Genomic DNA, 15,462 nt, shown 5'->3' on the forward strand with positions numbered 1-15,462 from the left:
GTCAGAAGAAAATTTTAAATTAATTTTAACACAAAATTATGTTTTTCATCTCTCTATGCTTATCACAATTGGTATAGTCCCCAAAGTTTCTTTTAGTAGAAGGGGTTTTTTCTCTTCGATCTACATTATGTGTTTATCACATACATTTTATCACTATGCACTATTGGCATTATTTTTAATCCATACAATCACAAGGATAGTAAATTGTAAATGCTGCAGGTACTTTTGAAATCAAGCACAAGGGATTTCAAAAGAATTCCAATTCTTGATTATGACCAGCCAATATAGGCATTGTATGATATAATCAATCAATCTCCCGAGTCGTTGGAGCTCAGCAGTATTAGATTGTCTGAATTGATTGATAGTCAACCATCCATAACTCAATGACAATCACTAGTGGCTAAACAGACTAGGGCTAACCTGGCAAAAGAATGGCGTTATCTCAAATCACTCATTTACTATATTTACATAGTCTTTACTTTTTCCTCCTTTACACATGGAGAAAGTATTGTTTTTGTCAACATTTTCGAGTTTTGAGTTTTAGGTGGAAGTGAAAATATATGTTTTGGGCCCTCTTGAACCCAGTTAAAAGTGATGTCTGTGTGTGTTGTGTTTCACATTTTTTTATGTTTGTTTTTTAATGATGCCCCAATTTGCGGTTTTTTGCTTATAACTTGAAAACGGCTTGCCGTAGCTTAAATTGTTCAGTGTAAAAGTTAAAGCTAATTAAATTTGCTACAACTTTGATCATATACATTATCAGTGAAAAACGCATAGTTTCAGAGATATCCGCGCTCAAAAAGATATAATGTTCAAAAACAGATTTTCACCTCACATTTTTCGTTAAAATCTTATTTTCCCTCCTTCCTTGTTATTTTTTCAGAAATATTGGGTGAAAGAAGGTTGTAGAGAATACAATTTCTTCAATAATATGTACACATATGTAAATATATATGATGTAGGTCAAAAGTTGCAGCGTTTTTAAGATTAAAGAGAAAATCCTGAATTACACATAGTTGCAAAGTCTTGTTCTTTAACATTGCACGATTTGTATGGTTTCTTCTGTATGGCGCGCGACTGCGACTGCTCAAAGGCCACTTTTAGCGGGCCATGTTATCATATGGAGCTTATTAAGCGGCGTGACTGCGGTGGCTGGGCAAGCGACAGTCGCCGCGACTGGCCACTCCAGTCGCGCACCCTCGCTGCTAGTCGCAAGCCCACGCGACTGTCGCACCACCAGCGGGCCATGTTATCATATGCTGTTTATTACGCGCAGCCATAGTCGCGGGCCGCAGCGGACCCAACTCTCTGCCATCGCCTCAGTCCTGATTTTTGTTTCAACATTTTATTATATTAATTGTGTTATCTATATTAAAAAATATTGGTTTTCTTTACTGAGTCGGTTCGGCTCTTCTACCTGACCGATTTTCATAATTTTGGTCTTAAATTAAAGGGTTCCACGAACAGATTTGCCACCAAGCATCATCATTCATGAATGTACTGTATTACTTGACCCAAAAAATAAATCTGATTTTTTTTTCAAATTTTTATTTAATTAAAGCGGTATTGCGCCAGTTCTGATTACATTATCCTATATATTTTGGTCTAAGAACCTTCAGTGAAATGCCAGCTTTAATTTTGAGCTGTTGATTACTGTATTATGATTGGACGTACGTGAAGCACGCTACTAAATCACGAATCAAAAATATTTATTATTATTTTAACACTTCTGAAATCAATGATACGTAACTCCATTTGTATTAAGTTATTCTACATGTCTTGGTCTTAAAATAAGCTACCCCTCAAAACAAATAAGGCTTTCAATGGAATGTTGGCCATTTGAATAAGTTAAGTTCAAGTAACTGTCTGTATTAGCCTACTCAATTATTACCATTATTGTGAATTTTATGTTAACCCAGGTAACGCCGAGTTTTGCTGCTAATATTGTATTAATATTATGATTATATCAAATCAAAACCATTATAATATTCAATTTAAGGTAAGTGCTAGACACTCCTTAGCTGAAATAAAATTATTCATTTTATTTTGCGATACGGATAAGTTGCCTTCTATTTTTCCTAAAAGGTTATCAAAAGAACGTCTCGTCTCCCGAAAACAACCAAAATACATCTTGTCATCCTCTCTGAGATCATCATATATTAAAACTGAAAAATACTCCTGAAGGTCTTACTTTTAGTAACTGATTGCCTCCCAATACTTTTGTTTCGTCTACGTTTACGACGCTTAAGTAAAACAGTAATAGTAAAATAAATAGTTCAGCTTCTTTACTTATTCACTCTGAGAAACTAAATGCAAGTCTGTATAAAATTCGGTTAGACGCGTGACCTCGCCACACCTGTCGCTACCCCTAGCCACACCTGTGGCTACCCGAAGCGACTGGCAGTCGTGGTCGCACGCGACTCAAGTGGCCGCGCATAATAAGGCTCTAAGGTAAAGATTTGTAATAGTTATGTAAATAACAATGTGACAAAATATAACGGTTATATTGTATTTATTACGATGATCCAAGTTAAAACAATTAAAACTTACAAATCAATTCATATTTAATTATAGAACTAATGTTATCTTAGACTTTGTTCTGGCAAGAACAATGGCTAAGGTAACATTAGTTCTACAGGGTGTTCTGTTACTCTCTGGACACATGTATATAGTGTTATTGCTCAGGTCAAGACAAACACATTTCTCCAAAGGAATATGTGTCTGTGGTGCCTAGTTTTCCGTCTGTCTGTATTTATGTGTTTTGTACAAAAAAATTAATAAGTCCTTAGATACAGCGTTGAGATTTTTCAAAATTGTTTATCTTATTAAGACTTATCTTTTTTTTTAAATTATACTAAAAGATCATTAACCGTTTAAAAATGGCTGCCATTTATTTTTGTTGTTTTGTATTTTCATGGTTTATTTAGTTCTATTGTGCCCTTTTCTTTTATTTTGTACTAGCTGGCCCGACAGACGTCGTCCTGTCCTATGTAGTTTTATGTCAAATGCTCGTTCATTTTCAAGATGAGCTCGTTAGCATGGCTCAATCACGTCCTGGTTGAAGTTCGTTCGCTACGCTCACTCACCTGTGGGTTGGAGCTCGTTCGCTACGCTCACTCACCTGTGGGTTGGAGCTCGTTCGCTACGCTCACTCGCCTTTTGGTTGCAAATTAGCAATTGTCATAAATAAAAAAAATAATGGTGCTGCACCCTGTTGGTAAACCTATTAACTTTTTAATGCTATTGAACATCACAGAATCAAATTGTTTAGTTGAACCAGCTGTTAATGTTAATGATTCTTTAATTCCATTTAAATATGAGTACTTATAAGGTTAACATGGGAAATTCCAGAGCCACTGGGGCAGAGCCCTTTTGTCGGATCTGCACCAAACTTCACACAAACCATCCTTGAATAATGCTTAAGAATGCCTGAAAGTTTCATTACAATCTGTTTAGCGGTTCCGGAGTCCATAAAGGACAAACAAACAAACATACATTGAATTTTATATATATAGATATATTGGCGCATGCTATGCAATCTTTGTATTGTCTGAAGCAATAAAGAATATTTAAAATATTTTATGCCAAATTTCATGAAAACCGTTAACTTAACAAAAAAATTGCAAGAGACAAAGAAGTTAGTAACTTTTATGTAGTTTTCAATAATACCTTATTTGTTAAGTACAGTATAGACCAATAATAACAGAGAAACGTCTTCTTTGCAAATGCATGACCACTATTCTTCATTTAAACAATGCTAATACAGTACTCCTTTTACATTGTCTAATTATATTTACAATAATCTGTTATACATCAATCAGGTGTTTTAAATCATAACAGCTGATTCAATCATTTGTTTTTGTTATTTATAAGTACCCTATTTAACGTGTTGTTTGTTATAAGTAACATTATTCTTTCTTTAACTTAATTAAAAAACCGTTGATAATGTTAACATTTTTTGTAATTATTAAACACAATTGGACAAAACCTTCTTTTTTTTCTTACAGTTACCTAACAATCATGTTCTCTCACTGATTTGAGAAAGCAAATTGGCCAATTCGCTCATCAGTGAGACAATGTTAACATTGTCTCACTCTAATTACTTTGTCTCACTCCAGATTTTCAACGTGAAGGCAAGAAATAGTGAGCGCGTAGCATGCAGGCAACGTCGTATGCGCGCGAAATACGTTGGCAGCACTGGCTGTAAATCAGCTGGTGAGCTGTTGTACTGTTGTATTTGTCACTTCACATTGAATGTTATATTAAAATTTCCCTTCTGTTTAAAAATAGGTTATGTTTCTTCACCAATTTATTTGTTTTATGGTAACTGTAGGAAAAGTATAATGTGCAACTCGAGTTCAAAGTACAATTGCCTCACTCGAGAAACCATTCCTCACTCGCCTACGGCTCGTGAGTAAGGATTTCTCTCGAGTGAGTCAATTGCTCACTTTTCCCACTAGTTGCACAAATAACTATATCTACAAGAGGCCTCCTTTACTTATAACAAGGAAGATTCTTTACTTATAACAAACAACAAGTTATACTTATAAATAACAAAAACAAATGATTGAATCAGCTGTTATGTTTTAAAACAGCTGATTGACTTATAACAGATTATTCGATTATTGTTAAGATATCTAGACAATGTAAAAGGAGCACTGTATTAGCATTGTTTAAATGAAGAATAGTGGTCATGCATTTGCAAAAGAAGACGTTTCTCTGAAGACTAAAGAAGACCTTAAATATACTTATGTTTGGCCTAAACAATTAGAAGAAACCATACAAATCGTGCATTGATAAAAAAACAAGACTTAGCAACTATTTGTGTACTTCAGGATTTTCTCTTTAATCTTAAAAACGCTGTAACTTTTGACCTACATCATATATATTTACATATGTGTACATATTATTGAAGTAAATTTAATTCTCTACAACCTTCTATCACCCAATATTTCTGAAAAAATAACAAGGAAGGAGGAAAAAATAAGATTTTAACGAAAAATGTGAGGTGAAAATCTGTTTTCGAACATTATATCTTTTTGAGCGTGGATATCTCTGAAACTATGCGTTTTTCACTGATAATGTATACGATCAAAGTTGTAGCAAATTTAATTAACTTTAACTTTTACATTGAACAATTTAAGCTACGACACGCCGTTTTCAAGTTATAAGCAAAGAACTGCAAATTGGGGCATATATCCCTACCAGTGCTAGACACCACTTAAGTGTACCATTGAATGGTTCCACTGTACCTTACTTGTCTGTGTGTGTACCTAATGGATGAGTTGATAGAAACCAATAGCATAGATTAAACATGTATTCCCTTATTGGTTTATTATCTCTTGCAGGATTATTTCCTGTTATAGTTAGTTTGAAGGTACTGTATGTTTCTATCCCAACTATGAAGATGGTGTCTATAGTTTTTTACAGTAATTTTTTTATTTGAACTAGTACAAATTCTTCTTGTAAAATAAAAATAGTGTTTTACACAACTCCGTCAAATAGTCCAATGATTTAAAATTGCTCAGTATCTCAGTCAACATGGATTTTGAATATACCTGTAAACTTAAAGGCCAGTTAACATGACCCTGAAATCCGATTGTGTAAATGCGTGCTCCTGGTCACGACTTGGCTGGCGACCGGAGATCGCCCGGGAGATTGGAAGGGATTTCTATCGGATTTAGGGAGGAAAGGTGGGGATAGCGCAATGTCTCTGGGATCAGATGTGAATTCTGAAGCTCTCCACCAGGCAAATCTCTCAGTCCAACCTTGATATGAGTTTCGGAGTTGCCTTTAACCCTTACCGCGCTGTAGACGAATATACTCGCCGAAATTGTCTTTGCTCAAAACGCTATGGACGACTATACTCGCCTTATAATACAGAGTGCATTGGCTGGTCTTGGTAGTACCCAGTTTTGCCGATAGAGTGCAGCAGCTGTTGGGAAACATCTCACGTGATGCTTAAATTAATACTATATTAATTTAATTAATTTAATTTAATTAATTAAATTAATCATTAATACTAGATGTAAAATCACAATAACAATGGTCCCCGCCCTCCGATTGTTCTCGGGAATGAAAAAATGGCGGCGCGCTACACCTGCCGGCCTCTGCTGTGAGAGACGCTAGCGCTGTGGACGAACTATGTTTTTTTCCTGTACGGAATCTACTCCACAAGAAGAAAGAAAAAGATGTATTGACGGAAATGAAAGAAGTGTACAAATAATACAAACTGTTGTGGGGCACTTCTCAAGCTTTATATTAACACTTGAAAAAACATCCAAAAAACACCTTTATAAAATCTAATAATGACATTCTCCAACGAAGGAAAGCAACCCACTGAGCTCAGATCGGACGCAGTGAATGGGTTGTGTAAATACAACACTCTGTCGACAAGGTGGGAGAACACTGACAAGGTGGTCGGGACCAGGAACGGGGACGGTCGTTTGGGAACGGGTTGTGGAAACTTAAGATTGCCCTGAGGATTTATAACCAAAGAATTAAAACACATATCGTAAAGTTACCTTAAAATTAGAGATGAACATCCAGACTACATTGTCATAAATCACACATCAAAATAGACTTTTCATTTTACCATACAATGAGAAGTCTACTTAAACTGTCCAAAGTAAAAGATGATTCAGTTGAACCTCTATAAGACAAATTTTAAGGAGTAGGGTAAAGATTTTTATTATTGAGGTATTCTTAATAAAGATGTTCGTTTTATCAAGGTTTAATACTGGCGTTATTTGTCTTATAGAGGTTTCTGGACAGTCCACAGGCACGTGCCAAACAATGACTGAGGAAGGATGAGGGATGGGTGGGGGTTTCATGTTGAGACAAGCTTCTGTTTGTAAAAAAATATGTACTATGTAGGTTAAGATCATGAGAAATTCGTCTTATAGAGGTTTTTGTGCTAAGAATATTTGTTGTATAGAGGATAATCAGTCCTAGCCCATGTCACAAACTAATTCATCTTATGGGGTATTTGAACCTAATAACTACATTGACCTTTTTCAAAGTTTCAAGGGGATTTAAAATAATTCGTCTCATCGAGGAATTCGTTTTACTGAGGCTCGAACTAACGAGATTTGTCTGTATTCTAAAAAGTCCCTCTGTTCTTTCAAAGACGTTCCATACTAGAAGATTATTAACATCATATTTATAAACAAACAACAATAATTTGTGGATTTATATTATGAATTCTATAAAAACCTTCATCTAATATAATCATCTAAAATGTGTTTGAAAATTATAGAAAAGAGGAAATGAGGTAAAAAGAGACCTTCTTTGTTGACTTTTGTCTATTGATTTTACTAGCATTCAATGTCTCCATTGTTTGTTAAAATGGCTGTAGTTGAAGTGGACTACCAATTTGCACTGATGCAAATGATTCATTTCTGTAAAATATTAGACTTTTCAACCAAGTCAAACTAAATCAAAGTAAAGATAGGACTGCTTTTTGTAAGCTATAGCATATTTTAAGTCACGTCTTATATAACAAAAATAAGGTAAAAAATAGAATTTTAGACACTAGCCCATTCCATGACTGGCTCTTTTTTGACAAAAAATTAGCGACAGATGGTCCATATATTAGATGTGGTGTCTACTTCTGTATCCAAAGTCAATGCTTTTAGGAACTGAAGTGGACATCCCATCTATAGACCCTGCAGCAAATCTTTCTTAGAAAAAATATAATAGTTTATTGACCCATTTAGATCATTAGTCCTTAGTTTGCTGTGTTGTAGTTGATGTAACATAGGTTCTATAGTTTATAAGAAGTTTCTATTTGGTTTTGTTGAAAAGTTTGTGTATCCGTTTGATACCTGTACTCTGCTTGGGTGGCTCCAACTAGACCATTCTTATTCTAAAACTGACCACAACTTCAACATGGTACTGTAACGGTACGTATTTCCTCTTTGGAATACCTACTGTTACTTTGGGTGACGTAGCTCAGGAATGAAACTCAGCACTCGCAAGCCTTAGTCGTTAAATAGGAAAACTAACCAGTCAACAAGCTAAATACCCCCGCCGCAGCAAACCTGCAGACTAAGTGAATTTCCATTAGCCTGGTTGGATTTACACTAAAATGCCTCCTTAAAAATATCACATTTATTCCCTATTTAAATAGAATTAGTTTAACGAGTACTTAAGTTTGCTGCAACAGGGAGGTAAAAAAGTGTTTTTTTTATGTTAATAGTTTAGTAAGAAATATATTTTCCAAAATTGATCAAAATATGTTCATAAACAAGCAAACTACAACAGTTGACTTATTCTCCATAAGAATAAAATGGGAATTTTAAATTTGAAATTTTTTGGAATTTTCTCCGTAACCATTAGGCGCACAATAATGCTTCAATATACTAATTTATTTGGTTTTTAAGCTCTACAAAATGGTTTGGAAAGAAATTGTGAAATTTTGTGTTTTTAGGGTCAAAAATGGGAAAACCCAATTTTTACCCCATAAAACCCCCGTTCCCATAGTCCGATCATGCTGGTTCACGAAGTCGTTCGAATAAATGTAGGTTTACACGTTTATAAAAAGATTTCATCAAAATGGGAACATTTTTGCTCGAGTTATCGTGCTAACGGAAACATATTTAACTTATATATAAATATATAATATTATATGAATTTGTCGGATGGTGTTTTTGGCCTCTAGGGACCTCAAAACGAAAAAGTAAATCATCGGTCCCAGGTCCAGGTCTTACCATGAGTACTACGTTAATACCTTATTCCCTATATGGGAAATTCGCTTAAAGTCATAGTAATACCATTGACTATATATACCTATTATGACTATATATACCTACCTTTTATGACTATACAGGGTGTTTTTTTTAAAACTTGCATCTTTATTTATATAAAAACCGCAATAGATAGAAATATGCAGTTTGCGGGAATCATCTATTGACGTAAGGGGCCCAATTGTTTTGAATTCAACGTTACATTCACATTCCCCCCTTTCCCCCCCCTGCCCCCAACTTATTTTTTTTTTTAAAGCAAGGTACCCCTTGTGACATATCAAATGAAAGAGCACGAAAAAAGAAAATTTTTGGTGAAAAAAAATTTTAAATCGGCTCATGCATTTGTGAGATAATCCCCCCCCCCTTTCCCCTACCCATAACTTGTTTTTTAATAGCAAGGTACCCGCCCTTGTGACATATCAAATGAAAAATAAATTTCACCAAAAATTTTCTTTTTTCATGCTCTTTCATTTGATATGTCACTAGTGGTACCTTGCTATTAAAAAAAATTAAGTTCCGGGGAAGGGGGGAGGAATATCTCGCAAATTTATGAACCGATTTTCAATTTTTTTTCATCAAACATTTTCTTTTTTCATGCTCTTTGATTTGATATGTCAAAAGGGGTACCTAGCTATTTAAAAAAATTTAGTTTATGACAGGGGGGGAATGTGAATGTAACGTTGAATTCAAAACTATTGGGCCCCCTACGTCAATAGATGATTCCCGCAAACTGCATATTTCTATCTATTGCGGTTTTTACATAAATAAAGATGCAAGTTTAAAAAAAAAACACCCTGTATATATATACCTGTAGGTATATATAGTCAATGGTAATACTTTACCAGTCAAGCTTCCATTACATTTTTTTTCACTATTAGATGTTAGCAACTGCTGTTTAATAGATTGAACTGTCAGGTTTATCAGAGGCAGTGCTATAATTCTCTGATTCATATCAGCTTGTGCTTGTTCAGCTAAATATCTGCTCAATAGATCATTCTGCCAAGTCCTCCCCGAACAATAAATCATTCATCGTGTAACAATGTGACCTATTCAAGTCTTCTCTATTGTTGTATATTTCATAGTCAGTTACTTACCAACAGTTAAACAGTACCTATTAACATATTTTCATGTTATGCTGCTTATCAAATGCATAGTCAAAGGCTGCGGTAGCCTTTCTCTTGTTCCAACCAATAAAAATATATTTTCTTTTCTTTCAAAAATGTAATTTTAGTTCTTTAAGGACAAAACTCTAGTGACATCTGCCGCCAGTGACACGATTGCTATCACCTGTGAGATCAACCATCAGTGACACACCATAAAAAATTACCTCCTCCTGGGATCGAACCTTTTGATTACCTACATGGAGAACACTTAGCACTTATGTCTATGCAGCATGATTTGTTTTGATGTCACTGAAACAGTACACATTTTTTGAGTTCAAATGCAAACATTGAATATTTTACATTTAATTTGATATTTTTAAATGAACTATAAAACTCACCTGTGATATAACACATGATTTTAAATAATAGTTTTTCACCACACTACGTTGTTTTAGCCGTTTTACAAACGTTTATTGGAGGCGGAAAGCTACGTATTGCTGTCCTCGTCATTTGGGGAGCGAGCAGGTTTTTACATCCCTAGGGCCAAAAATCAGCTGCCCGCTTACTTTTTTAAAACATATAATGCATATTAAATACACAATCAGTACACATAGCATTGCAATAGAATTGTTTTATAGTAACCACTGCCTAGCAACTATTTATAATTTTTGCTGATTCCTCAAATTATTTCTTTACATAGCCTACGGTAACCTTAAAGTTGTAGTTGAGTTGAGACTATTAGTGTGCATTATTATTGTGGTGAAGGTGAATAGAGATAATAGGGTATAGGGTGGTGGAAAATAGCATTCGTACCACGGACCGAAATGCTGTTGCAGCTCTCAATCATTTTAAGTTCTCGACTTCGTCTGAAACTTAAAAACCATCTTGAGTCGGCAAAACCTCATTTTTGGCCCTAGGTACAAAATATACTATTATGTCACCAGTTCATGTGTACAATTAATACAATAAATCTATCCATCCAGTTGCTGTCATATGTTGTTGGTAGAAATTGCTTCGAAAGGAAAGTAGCAAAATCAGTGTTCAATTTATTAGATGAATTAAACTTTGTTTCCAATTACTAATATTAGTGTACATGTTGCTCGAAATCGAGCAATCGCAAAGAAGTAAAGGAGTTATTTAAAAAGAAATAACTTATTTAAGAACAAATATACCTAAGTCATAAATTCCTATATGAGTTTAAATGAGTCAACTCAAAGATTACGTAACCAATGATAATACTCACAATGTACTTAACAGTTCAATATAATCAACATTTTCTTGTAAATATTTTATCATTTTTAAAAAGCTGATCTGGTTTTTAGTGTATTGTAGAAATGTTTCCCACTTATAGCCGCAATAGGTTGTCCATGTTAGTCTTTGTCAATGATAATGTAGTCTGCATGGTATCACCCATTGTCGCCAGGACGGTTACAAATTTCCGTCTTTATTTTAATAGCACCAAATAACCATTAACTACCTGATTTATGCATAACCCCTCTGTCACAATTTTACAATTAACATAATTATGTTCTTCTCACTTTTAATTTCTGATAACAGCTGGAGTTTCATAACAATGTTTGTTTCCCATGTTAATCTTATGGAGAAATACAAAACTTTAAAGGGCCCCAAGGCCTCACTCTCTAATCTCTAATTATTTACCTAAAAAGAAAGTTTCCTGCACAACTTCACGTTACGCTCTTTCCAATGACACCTAAAACATGTCAATCGGTTTAGTAGTTTCGGAGAAGTAATTGTCACAAAAATCCTGCTTGCGTATTAAATAAGTACGAGTAATGTCCAGTGGTCGAAACTCGACCAAAAATATGTAATGTACTCACTTATGTTAATGTTTCACCCCACACTGTAAATAAAACATGTGATTGGAGTTTCTTCCATTTGTTTTGATTTTCTGTTTATATTTCGTTGTTATTTCGTCACCAGCATGGCAACGCATAAGATCCATGTAAATTTTTTCAAATTTTTAAACTCATTTTTTGCGCTTATCTTTGAGCCTATTTAAATTTATAAAGGGATTCTGCACACCTACAGGAAAATAGCTTTCTAACGGTATGCGTAGATTTTCCCTACGATGCACACGAGCTGAGAAAAAAGGTTTTAAAGAAACATGCTTGCCTATTAATATATAGATATAGATAGATAGATGTTGTTAATTTAATTAGTTCCTGTTTGGAAACCAATCTCACTTCAAAATAGTGGCCCAACGTTTATCGCTCAATCTGCCCATAATAACGTGAACATGTAACTGTAATTTACTAATGGGTATTTGGTGATCAGATTTTAAACTGGCTACAACTGTTAATCTGTTAATTGACTTGATTGATAATTATGTCACATATTAATCGCTCACAACTTTACTTTGGGAAGTTTTACAATATTTTTATTTGTTCAGCTTTACATCCTTTTCTGTTGCTTATTTCAATTCTGAGGTGTGTTAATTTGTAAAATATTTCAACAATTGTGACTGAAAAATATAAAAATGTGTACAATCAGTATCTTGATTACATTTTTATCTTAGAAATACATAACGAAACTCCTTTGTATATAAGCAATAATGTCAAAAGAGTGGGAGTCTCAGTAACTCGAAGTCCAAAGAGTTTTGCCAAAAAATGTTTGTTGTTTTTTACACTGGTTCTTTTCTTTCTTTGGGGGTTTTCCTTATAAGTTACTTAAAGTTCCACGTATTTTCAAAGTCTCCCTAGACTTTGCTTGAACTGAAGCTATTTCCTGAAGAAATAATGGAACTAGTATTCAATTGAATTTTTAAGCGACCAAAAAAGGAATATAAAGTTGGACAAGGATTGTAGGACTTGGATTTCAATAAATGGAAAAATGACTTTGTCAAGTTAAAATGGCATGTTTGTTAAAAGCTGTGTTTTGACTTAAACTAGCCCTGTTACATTGTTTGTTATTTATATGTGTGGCGTAAATAGTGTTAAATTTGTACTACTTATAAATTGGGACCCTTGCCTAGCCTCACCCTTGAATGATATTACATGCAATAGTTTGTGTTAAGGAATCCATCCTGTACACGCACATTTATATAGCCTTAAACCAAAATGGCAATCTATTTGCAAATGGAGCGAATTGATGAATGAATACTTAAGCAATATTCTCCCCCGCAACTAACAAATGTAGCGACAAAATAAACATTGTCTTGTACTTGTTTCTATGATGCAGTCTTACGTTGTTACCATCGATATATACATCGATGGTTGTTTGTTACTGACATATTAAACAGCTTAGCAAACCAGCACTAAGTAATTTCATTGTGGTTTGTTCAGATTTCAAGTTGAATATTTTTATATCAAAGAGAGATGGTAAAAATTATTCACAAAAACCGCAGTAAGTTGAAATAGTACTTGTGTTTGTCACAAACAAAAAGGCTTAAGTGTGATTATTAGTTGAATATAAATAACTGCATTGTTAAGTAGCTGTGCTTACTTGGGAAACAGAAGCTACAGGTTCGATGCTGAGAAAATTCAATAGCTTTAAGATGTTTCGAAAATGGACCCCGCTGTCCTAGATAAAATTAGACTGTTATAAAGGGTCAGTTGATCTTATTAAATACCAAAAAAATCTGTCATCTCAATTATATTCATCTTTGTTTTGAAAATAGGCGAGTCAGCGGCGTTGTAGAAATGTAAACAAATTTATCTTAGTATTTGTATAGCCCAACACAAAATTGTACTAATATTTGTTATTTGTTATCAAATTATCAATCATGAATCATTGAGATGGGGACGCCACCTAGGTGCGTATTATAACCCTTGAATTTTACCCCTTTTGTTTGAGTGAAAGTTAAGTGTACGACTGGAGTGAGATGATTAGTGTAGCTTTGTTATGGCTACCAATAGTATGAATGTGTTATTATTTGTCAGGATAACTTATTTAAGGCTAGGGCCTCACTTGGCGACTTTGTCGCGGCGACAAAGTCGCGGCGTCAATGAATGAAAGTGTGTAGCTTTAAATTAAATGGAGGCGGCCACACTAAGCGACTCGCGACAAGCGACCACCGGCGACAGAAAAATAAACGCGACCGGGAGCGTTTTTCGGTCGCGGCGACAAATACGCTCCCCATGTTATCTAACGGCACCGGCCATACTAGGCGACAAGTCGCTCGCTCATACACCCTTTGCAATTGTTTAGTTTTGGACTGGCAATTGTTAAATATGGAAACTATGATTTTAAAATACAAATATTTGTATCGACAAAATAAAAAATCTAAATTTTAACATGTGTCCTGAAGCATATACTGTATGCGATTTCCAAATCCTCGTGTATTTTTAAAATTTCGTGCGTCGTCTTCAATGTCATTAGCTCATCAAAGTTTTTCTCATAAAAAAATACTACAAAAAAGTTACAATATTAAAATACGCCATCCATAAACAATGTTGTTTCAGGGAATTCACTCCATACACACACAGTTTCTCACAGTTTCACACAGTTGTTCTCTTCCTTTTAGAAAATTTTCCATTAGGGAATAAGCTACCTTGGGTTGCATGGTAGGACCTAAACCCGGGACCGACTTTATTTTTTGTTTTGAGGTCCCCAGTTGCAAAAACACCCTCCGTTTAAATTCTATTTATATATATACACACATATTTATATCTATATACATATGCTGTATATATATTTTATGTTTATACAGGGTGATTGATATAAGTGTGCCAGCCGTTTTATTCGAAAACTATAAGAGATATCAAAAAAAGTTAAATGGTAAGTGCCTTGGATTTTTTATTTAAAAAACAAAAAAAAATATTTTAGCCGCCATTTTTCCAATATGGCCGCCAACTTGGGTTTTTCTTAACGAACACCCTGTATTTTATGATTTATTCTGGTAGAAAAAGTAATTTTAAGACGATTTTATTCTTGTGATTTTTTTCATAAACCTTACCGTTTTAAAGATAATAATGGTTAAAGTTTTGAAATTTCTGCATGAGAAAGAGTTTCGATAAAGGCCTAAGCAAGCATGCCAGCTGTTTTGCTCGAAAACCATTCAAAATTTCACAACTTAAACCATTATTATCTTTGAAACGGTTAGGTTTAAGAAAAAAATCACAGGAATAAAATCGTCTTTAAATTACTTTTTCTACCAGAATACATCATAAAATACAGGGTGTTCCATAAGAAAAATCAAAGTTGGCGGCCATATTGGAAAAATGGCGGCTAAAATAATTTTTTTGACTCGACTATAATTTTTTTAATAAAAAATCCAATGCACTTACCATTTAACTTTTTTTGATATCTCTTATAGTTTTCGAATAAAATGGCTGGCACACTTATATCAATCACCCTGTATAGATCTATGTGCCCATTAGCGCGATAACTTGAGCATGATGAGATTTTAATGAAATTTGGTACAAATGTTGAAACCAACGTTAATCCAACCGAACTCTCAAATCAGAATGATCAATGAGAATAGGTGTTTAAAATTTTAATGGGGTATAAAATTGGAGTTTTCTTATTTTTGACCGTAAAACATAATTTTCACAATTCCCTTCCAAACTGTTTTGTTAGCTAGAAAAAAATAATAATTTTGTCCTTATAAGCGTTGTTGTAAGCCTAACGGTTACGGAGATAATTTTTAACAA

This window comes from Macrosteles quadrilineatus, unplaced genomic scaffold (genome assembly GCF_028750875.1).
Source record: "Macrosteles quadrilineatus isolate MER2022 unplaced genomic scaffold, UCM_ALF_1.0 Scaffold_3__2_contigs__length_128488019, whole genome shotgun sequence".
NCBI classification, from domain to species: Eukaryota; Metazoa; Arthropoda; class Insecta; order Hemiptera; family Cicadellidae; genus Macrosteles; species Macrosteles quadrilineatus.